The sequence below is a fragment of the Erinaceus europaeus genome, chromosome 1 (genome assembly GCF_950295315.1).
Source record: "Erinaceus europaeus chromosome 1, mEriEur2.1, whole genome shotgun sequence".
NCBI lineage: Eukaryota > Metazoa > Chordata > Mammalia > Eulipotyphla > Erinaceidae > Erinaceus > Erinaceus europaeus.
Genome location: NC_080162.1, coordinates 165,674,903 through 165,685,242, shown reverse-complemented (window position 1 = coordinate 165,685,242; position 10,340 = coordinate 165,674,903). Strand labels below are relative to the sequence as shown.

Here is a 10,340-nt window from a genome sequence, read left to right as displayed (position 1 = left end):
TATCTGTGGAATTTCCCACTGTGTGATGGTATTCCCATATGGTGTTTGAACCTGGGCCCCTGTGAATAATAAAGGACTCACTGGGTGAGCTATCTCCTAACTCTCATAATGTTAGGTTTTCAGAAAAGTCATGACATCTTATCTGTTTTCTATGTAAAAATGCATCATGACTTTGCCGACAGCCCAATAGTTTACTTCAAATTACATGAAAAATTTACTTTGACTACATGTGAAACAAAATCCGGGTGAGAAGAGATTGTGGTATTTATATATATTTTTTGGTACATCAGAGATCTTGGTGGTTTGGGATGTCATCACTAGATTGTGGTATTTTATATCAAGAGACAAATGAATTTTAATTTGTAGAGAGTGCAATCAGATAAAAAAGTCAACTCAGAATAATCATTCACATAATTATGGAGGCACCAAAGGACAGGTTTCGGTTGTATTCAAAAGAATCTGATAACCCATGTCCCAGTTAAAAGATGAATTTATTCCAGTACATATGGCAAGAGAGACAAGTTTTTGCAAATTTTCCAAGATCATGTTTTAATAAACTCAAACAAATAAGTCTAGTATGCTTTGGGGTTTGAATACCCTACCAGGGAATAATATCTCAGATGAAAACAGGAAACAGTATGAAAGAATTGGGAAGCATTTCATGAGAGGAGAGGGAAACAGAAGAGAACATGAAGGTGTTGTTAAGGAAATAAATGTGATATCTAGGGAGAAAAGCATTAATAATAAATACTTATTGAGAGCTAAGGCTGTTATTATTTCTTTTATTATCCTGGAAAAACTATGCTTACAAAATATTTACAATATATATTATATAGGAATATAGATAGAAAATATATACAATAATAAATTACCTAAGCTGGTAACTGAGAAAAGGAGATAAGGAAGTCTTTGTTCGCAAAAGAGTGTGTTATCTAAGGTAATAGAGAAGACAAAACAGGAAAGTAGGAGAAGGTCTTGAGCTTGCCTGGGGATCATTCAGTTGATCAGGCCTTACATAACTTCATTCTTTTCAATAGGAATGCCCCTGATCTCTTTCTTGACTCATTGGACTGACAAGGACTTCTAGGGTTATGTGGAATAGCAATGTTGAAAATAGTCATCTTTGTTTAAATCCTGATTTAAGGGGGAAAGCTTTTAGTTTTTCCCCATTTGGAAGATACTATATATGGGCTTTTCGTATAGAATAGTAGTTAAAAAAAAGGGGGGGGGTTTGGGCAGTAGCGCAGCGGGTTAAGCACACAAGGCGTGAAGAACGAGTCCGGGTTCGAGCCCGCGGCTCCCCACTTGCTGGCGGGGGGAGTGTAGGTTCTCTTCACAAGTGGTGAAGTCGGTTTGCAGGTGTCTTTCTCTCCCCCCTCTATCTTCATCTCCTCTCTCGATTTCTCTCTGTTCTATCCAACAACAACGACGACAAGCAATGACAACAACAACAACAATAATAACAACGATAAACAACAAAGGCAACAAAAGGGAAAGAATAGCCTCTAGGAGCAGTGGATTCGTAGTGCAGGCACTGAGCCCCAGCAATAACCCTGGAGGCAAAATAAATAAATAAATACATACATACATACATATAAAATAAAAAAGAAAAGAAAATAGAAAAAACAAAAATAATAACATTTAATAGTAAGGTTTGTTATATAAATTGGCATAAAATATATGTCAAATGTAGCAAAAAAGATAGAGGTAGAATGTATAGAAAGAGTTTCATATTTTACATGAAGGGATACAATATCAATATAGGGCTCTGTGATAACATTGCATATTGTAATCCTTGATGAATGACTTACAAAACACAAAGAAGTATAGATACTAGTTTTACCATTCCTTGGTACCAGAAAATAAGACAAAGGATATACGAAGTATATAGGTGGAGAACAAAATGGAGTCTATGATTACTGCTCCGTAGTATTGTAAATGTGCTGGATAAATAGACTCCATGGCTATTCTTTTAAAAAAAGTAGCATGTAAACCAGGTTATGTGAAGTAGCAGGGTAAAGGGCTTATTACCTAATGCAATAATACAGTATTATCTTAGGGAGCATGGAAGAGATTTAGAGAAGCACAAGATAACTTCCTTGCTACTTGTGTAGTCCATGAACTGACAAGCACCTGAATCATCTAGACCGTTGTTAAAATGCCAGACTTCATCTCAGACACAATGATTCAGACACTCTAGAATTGTCTAGGAATCTGTATTTTTAAAGACGTATAGGTGATTATAATTCATGTTGAAGTCTTTAAAACACTGGTTTAGAGGACACATGGGATCATATTGGAGAAAGTGAAATGAGGAGGGAAGGAAATAATTTTCCTCCTTAAATAAAGGAGTATATATTCAGCAAAAGTTAGAGTGCTTACTGTGTCATAGCTGAAAAAGATCAGATTGATGGCTCTTAACACTTTCATTACAGAGCTCTTTCTGCCCTTCATCATCTCCTATTCAATTACAAACCTATTTAGAATAAGGTTTCTCCTTAGGGGGAATGTTGACTTTGGGGACCAGTCCATTCATTTTTTATAGGAGATTTTTCTGTTTACTAGAGTATTGTGTAGAACGTGGCATCTCTATCAAATTGATGCTAATAGCATTCCTACTTAGGACAACCAAAATGTCTCTGGGCACTAACTAGTATCTCCTAGGAGGGAAAATACTGTACTTTGAGACTCACAGATAAAGTAGAAATAAAACTCAAGCAAGATATATAAGGTAAGTATTGTAATATTTTCATATTTGCATTAATTTAATTTGTGTAGTAGATAACTAGAAGAGACAAGTCAGACTTCTTCATTATGCAGTAATCAACTATATGCTCTTTAGAATTAGAACACCATGACTCATATTCTTATTTTCCAGTTTATCTGACCATGGGAGAAGCTAGTGATTCTTTTAAAAAATTTAATTAACTTACTCATTGGATAGAAACAGAGAGAAATCAAGAGGGAATGGGGGGGTAATAGAGGCAGAGAGAAAGAGAGAGACCTGCAGCACTGCTTCACTGCCCATGAACTTCCTCCCCCCCTTGTGGGTAGGAATCAGGTGTTTGAGCTCAGTTCCTTGTGCATTGTGAAATATATACTCTACCAGGTACACCATCACATGATACCATTAATTCTTTTCAGAAGCCTCAATTTTATTATCCAATAATTAAGAATAAATATAAAATATTTACTATGCAAAGGTCATACATAATGTATATGGAAAGTATTCAGCACGGAACAAAGTTACTAAAAATGTAATATCTTTTATTTTGCACAATCTTATTGTAGACAAAAATATAATTCCCATTACACTTCTTACATTTTAAATTTTATTTATTTATTATTAGATAGAGAGAATGAGAATTGAGAGAGAAGGGTGAGATAGGAGAGGAAGTGAGACAGAGAGATACCTACAGCTCTGCTTCACCAGTTGTGAAACTTTCCGCTTGTAGTTGAAGACCAAGGGCTTGAACCTGGGTCCTTGAGCACGGCAGTGTGTTTGCTTAACTAGATGCACCACCACCTGTCACCCATCACACTTCTTGAAACATTGAAATAGCTAAGTACTCCCATTATTATCATCACAATTTTTTATTATTTTATTTTTTAAATATATTTTAATTTTTATTACCTTTATTTATTTGATAGAGACAGCCAGAAATCAAGAGGGTAGAGGAAGACAAAGAGGAAGAGAGACAGAGAAACACTTGCAACACTGTTTTACCACTCGCAATGCTGTCTCCCCATAGGTGGGAACTGGGGGCTTGAACCTGTTTTCTTATGCATTATAACGTGCACTCAAGCAGGTGGTAACCAACTGGTCCCTTAATCACAAATTTATTTTACTTTATATTTTATTAATTTATCTACAAAATGAAAAATATCGATAAGACAGTAGGATAAGAGGGGTACAACTCCACACAACTCCTCTCACCAAAACTCTGCATTCCATTCCCTCTAAAGCCCTCCCACTCTTTATCCCTCTGAGATCATGGACCCAGGATCATTATGGGGTGCAGAAGGTGGAAGGTCTGGCTTCTGTAATTGTTTCTCTGCTGGACATGGACATTGGCAGGTTGATTCATACTCCCAGCCTGCTCCGATCTTCCCCTAGTGAGGCTCTGGAGAGGTGGAGATCCAGGGTACATTGGTGAGGTCATCTGACTGGTGAAGTCAGGTTGGCATCATGGTAGTATCTGCTACTTGGTGGCTGAAAAAGCATTAAGATATAAAGCAGAACAAATTTTTTAATAGTCATAACCACAATTTTTTATGGTTTGGCAAGTTTTTTAAAATTTTTATTTATAAAAAGGAAACACTGACAAAAAACATAGGATAAGAGGGGTACAACTCCACCCAATTCCCACCACCAGAACTCTGTATCCCATCCCATCTCCTGTTAGCTTTCCTATTCTTTATCCCTGTGGGAGTATGGACTCAAGGTCATTATGGGGTGCAGAAGGTGGAAGGTCTGGCTTCTTTAATTGCTTCCCTGCTGAACATGGGCATTGACAGGTCTATCCATACTCCCAGCCTGTCCCTCTCTTTCCCTATTGGGGTGGAGATCTGGGGAGGTTGCACAGTGGAAGCATGGTAGGTCCATAACCACAATTTTATTTATTTATTTATTTTAAAAAGGAGACATTAACAATGCCATAAGATAGGAGGGCTACAACTCCACACAGTTCCCACCACCAGATATCTATATCCCATCCCCTCCCCTGATAGCTTTCCCATTCTCTATCCCTCTGGGAGTATGGACCCAAGGTCATTGTGGGTTGCAGAAGGTGGAAGGTCTGGCTTCTGTAATTGCTTTCCTGCTGAACATGGGCATTGACAGGTCGATCCATACTCCCAGTCTGCCTCTCTCCTTCCCTAGTAGGGTGGGTCTCTGGGGAAGTGAGCTCCAGGACACATTGGTGGGGTCCTCATTCCAGGGAAGTCTGGTTGGCATTATGTTGGCATCTGGAACCTGGTGGCTGAAAAAGAGAGTTAACATTACAAAGCCAAACAAATTGTTGAACAATTATAGACCTAAAAGCTGAAATAGTGCAGATGAAGTGTTGGGAGGGTACTCACTGCAGACTATTGTGTACTTCTGCTTTCAGGTATATATTTTGCCCTAGTTTATGGACACGTGTGAACATATGCTCTATCTCAGGGGACCTGGCCTATATCTAGGATTTGGGACTTTGTTAGGAAGTGAACCACCTGTCTCACCCGAGTGAAGCTGAGGGGTTGTCATTCCACACCTGAAGTCTCTGGACACAGTCTGAAGTGAAGCATGCTGGGGTGGCACTCGTTGCATAGGCGGATGCACTATTATTTGATATGAATTGAGAGCAGCATGCAGGAAAGTGGGCCCCACCCTAAGGTTCCTGGACTGGGGGAAATATAGGCTCTGTAGTGGAAATGTGAGGTTCCTGCTGTCTTAGGGTTCAAGAAGACAATGGATAGTTATTGTTATCATCACATTATTTGGTAATTGGGTTAACTTTGAAAAGTCCCTTTGTTAGGGTTTGCTGTATAATACCCAGCATCTTGTATATAGCTGTGCCACTGGTTGCTTCTGATCTACCTGGTCTAGGCTTTTGAGAGAGTTAACATATCAAGGACTCAGCCTATGTATTAAAAAGACTCAGTCTTTGCTTTAAAAAGTTTGAGACATACAGTGAATTTTCCCCTCTCATATTAATTAAATAGTGATTTATATGACTACAATTTAATAAGAGTGTACATAAACACCATTACCACCACCAAAAGACTGTGTCGCTTCCCACCCACACACCCCCACCACCCTACCACCCCGGGAAGCCGAATGTCCCCCCTCCCCCTCACCACAGGGTTTTTACTTTGGTGCCCTACTCTAGATTAGGCAGATCCTTCCCTTTCTGTTCTTCTTTCTCAACTTCTGTTAATGAGTAGGATCATCCCATACTCATCTTTAACTTTCTGACTTAGCTCACTTAACATAATTCCTTCTAGCTCCATCCAAGATGGGTCAAAGAAGGTGGGTTCATTGTTCTTAATAGCTGCGTAGTATTCCGTTGTGTATATATACCGCAGCTTTCTCAGCCACTTATCTGTTGTTGGGCACCTGGGTTGCTTCCAGGTTTTAGCTATTATGAATTGTGCTGCTATGAACATAGGAGTACACATATCTTTTTGATTGGGTATTATGGAATCCTTGGGGTATATGTCCCAGGAGAGGAATTACTGGGTCATATGGAAGGTCCATGTCTAGCCATGTGAGAGTTCTCCAGACTGCTATCCAGAGAGGATAGACCAATTTACATTCCCACCAGCAATGCAAAAGGGTTCCTCTGTCCCCACATCCTCTCCAGCATTTGTTGCTGCTGTCCTTTTTGATGGATGCCATTCTTACAGGGGTGAGGTGGTATCTCAATGTTGTCTTTATTTGCATTTCCCTGACAATCGGTGACATGGAGCACTTTGTCATATGTTTGTTAGCCTTTTGGATCTCCTCTGAAGTGAATGTTTTGTTCATATCCTCTGCCCTGCCCATTTTTGGATGGGGTCATTTGCTTTTTTGTTGCTATGTTTGCTGAGCTCTTTATATATTTTGGTTATTAGTCTCTTGTTTATGTATGGCATATGAAGAACTTCTCATTCTGTGAGGGGTCTCTTTGTTTGTGTGATAGTTTCTTTGGCTATGCAGAAGCTTTTCAATTTGATGTAGTCCCATTGATTTGTTTCTGCTTTAGTCTTCCTTGCAATTGGGTTTGTATCATCAATGATGTCCTTGAGGTTTAGGTTGGAAAGTGTTCCACCAGTGTTTTCCTCTAAGTATTTGATAGTTTCTGGTCTAACATCCAGGTCCTTGATCCATTTGGAGTCGATTTTTGTTTCTGGTGAGATAAGGTGGTTCAATTTCATTCTTCTGCACGTTTTAACACAGTTTTCCCAGCACCATTTATTAAAGAGAGCCTCCTTATCCCATTTAATACTTTGGGCCCCCCTATCAAAGATTAGATGTCCATAGGTGTGGGGGTTTAGTTCTGGGCTTTCAATTCTGTTCCACTTAAGCACAACTTTTTAAATGTCCCTGGACATCATAAAAGAGGACTAATCTAGATACTCATTAAAATATTTCCCAGGTTCAGAATTTTCTGGCTATCTACATCTGTACTTCAAATTTAAGCATATCTCTATCTATATTCTTTTATAATCTCCTGAAAATTTTAAATACTTTTATTAGAAAAGTACATAGCTACATGTAATTGGCATTTTTCAGGCTCAGGATGTTTCCAGAGACCTTGATACCCATTTATAAATCTCAGGTTAAAAATCCCCCAATAAACCTGTCAGCAGACTGGATTTATTTACACTGAGGGGGTTGGGCAGGTAGGGCTGACAGACATAATTGAAGTTGACATGGGGAAAGTATAAGATGCCACTCTTCTATCCCTGAAGTAGTAAAGGCTGGAATGAACATTTTAGCACTAGTTTGGTGTGGCAATAAAGGATAGTGACTGGCAGAATCTTATTAGAACAGCAAGAAATAGAAATCATGTCAAGAGGGACAACCAGGAGGAGAATCTTTTTTAGCTGAGGATAAGCAAAGACGAAAGTGCATGGTAGCAGACTTGGGACATAGAAATAAAATTAAATGCATGTGGGAAGACTAAAAACAATCAACGTAGACATTACACTATAGGAGAGGCATTTTTTTTTTTTTTGCATGATTAGTCCAAGCAGTTGTGGTAATTGCCGCAAAAAGAAAATAACTTTTTAACCAGTTGTTGTCCATGATGATGAGTAGAAATGTTAATAGATGCTTTTATTTAAAAAATAGCAACAGATTTAGAATTGATGTCAGTGTTACAGTCCTATCAGGAGGGGTTTCCAATAGATCTTAAAACCCGAGGAGTAAACAGCTGTAAAGTGTGACTATAGGGCTGTGGACATGTTCACTAATGTAAATTCCTCTGTAAGCTTAATGACTTTTGATCATTCTAAGTAAGCCTTAGCTATTAGATAATTTCACAATATTGTAAAAATAGAATACAAGGCCCAGTACTACGAGATGATCCACAAAACAGAATAAGCAACTTTAAGTAAGTTTTACTATCTTTACCAACATGAATAATTACATATGCATACACAGAAATTCTGTGGCAAAAAGAAAAACTGAATTAAAAAAAATCAGAGACCATGGTATTTAATGTGAAGAAAATAGTTATCTGGGTGGAGAAAGTGTAACCAAAGGAAAAGAAAAAGAACTGGGAATCAAAAAGTAATGAATTCAAGTCATTGTTTAGTGTGAATTTTTTCAAGATAATTGCCTAAGCCTTGTGATTTATTTATTTATTTATTTATAAAAAAAGAAACACTGACAAAACCATAGGATAAGAGGGGTACAAGTCCACACAGTTTACACCACCAGAACTCCTTATCCCATCCCCTACCTTTATAGCTTTCCTATTCTTTGGAGTATGGACATAAGGTCATTGTGGGATGCAGAAAATGGGAGGTCTGGCTTCTGTAATTGCTTCCCCGCTGAACATGGGCATTGACAGGTTGATCTATACTCCCAGCCTGTCTCTCTCTTTCCCTATTAGGGCGGGGTTCTGGGGAATCGGAGGTCCAGGACACATTGGTGGAGTTGTCTGTCCAGGGAAGTCTGTTTGGCATCATGCTAGCATTTGGAACCTGGTGGCTGAAAAGACATTTAACAAATAAAGCCAAACAAATTGTTGACTGATCATGAACCTAATGGCTGAAGTAGTGCATATGAAGAGTTCGGGGCAGGGGGTTGTCTCCATTTTGTAGATAGCTAGTAGGCATATTTTAGTTATATTCCAAAGGGCCTGTGGCTATACTAGTTTTTTTTTTTTTTTTTTTCCCTGAGCGTGAAGTCTGTTATGCATGGGGATCCTAGTTATTGTCTGGGGAGATGATGTCATGGCTGCATAAAGGACCAGAAAGCTGGGTCAGGGAAGAGATTAGCTGCCAAATATGGGAAAGGTATATAAATATTGCTGACTATAAACGCCATCTATTTGATCTGATCTGGGGCCCATATTCAGCTTAAGAGTCTATGTGATGGCTGCATCCCTATAGATCTGAGCTCACATTCTGTGGTCATCAGTAGGAACGTTCCAAGCTGCCTCACTATGAAGACCCATCTTCCTCAGGTTTAGCACAAAGTTTGTTGTTCAGACTCTCTTCAGAGGATGGAACATTCTCTACTATTGTTGATCCAAATTGAGGGTAAGGTCTTATGGAAGCCTTGTGTTTTTGTTCCCATAAAGACAGATAAACATTTCATGTATTTCAAGACTGTCATGAGTATTAGGTTACTTATGGCAAAATACTATATTGAAAAGATTAAAATATGGTTGTTATTGTTATTAGTCAATGTTTACTATATTCTGAGTACTTTTCACACATACACACACACACACACACACACACACACACGTTTAATCCTAACATCATAATATAAGATGTGATTGTATACTTATAATTTACATATACACATATGCACAATTCTTATTTTTATAACAATATAAAGTACTAATGATTGCTGAAGTGGTGTAATGCTAAATGTTAGAAATAATTTTATAACTTTATAGCCATTCCTAATGGCTCTTAAGGTAAAGTAACCTCTGGGGTTACTTTTGGAACATTGTTTTATCTGTTTTTGTGTGCATCATCTCATAGTACAGGGCGTTGTATTCTGTGTGGATTATGTCTATGTGTTAGTTAAAATTATATTTCATAGAGTCAACCCTTGTGATCATGTAATTCTGATTCCTTCATCTACACAGTAGAATTTTAGAAAAAATGAATTTCTAAAGGCCATATGCTAATTGGTTGAGGAGTACAGACTACAGTGTAGGTTATCTGATTTACTTTCAGACAAAAAATGTTGGAAGTTTTCTTTTATATGAAAATTTTCTTAACTCCTGGAAAAAAAGGTGGGAACTTTAAGTAATATATAAAAATATATAGAGAATGATGATCAAAGATTCTCAAAACCATACTCTTTACATCACAGAAACTTGCTCTTGGCAGAAGGTCTATACTTGGCAAATACTCAAGTACTTTTTCATCCTAAGCCTAGATTTTAAATATAATTCCTTTGATAGAAATGATAAAGATAATTGTTTCCTGCAATTTAGTGCCTTTAACATGCCTTCAATGTGAGGGAGATTTGGGGCTTTGCCTAGTCTAAATCTAATATACATTGGTCCTGGAACTTCTCAGGCAGAAATTTAAATTCACTCTTTCTAAAGGGTGTGTGTGTGTGTGTGTGTGTGTGTGTGTGTGTGTGTGTTTTAGTGTTGGAGGAATTATCAGGGAAGCTGTAA

At 38.0% G+C, this 10,340-nt stretch overlaps 1 non-coding gene across 1 annotated transcript; it reads right to left on the bottom strand.

Moving 5' to 3' along the window:
• Positions 1 to 282: 282 nt before the first annotated feature.
• Positions 283 to 365, bottom strand: LOC132542842 (small nucleolar RNA SNORD24). Its single transcript, XR_009553811.1, has one exon. It is a non-coding gene; the product is annotated as a small nucleolar RNA SNORD24 (small nucleolar RNA).
• Between the last annotated feature and the right edge of the window lie 9,975 nt (positions 366 to 10,340).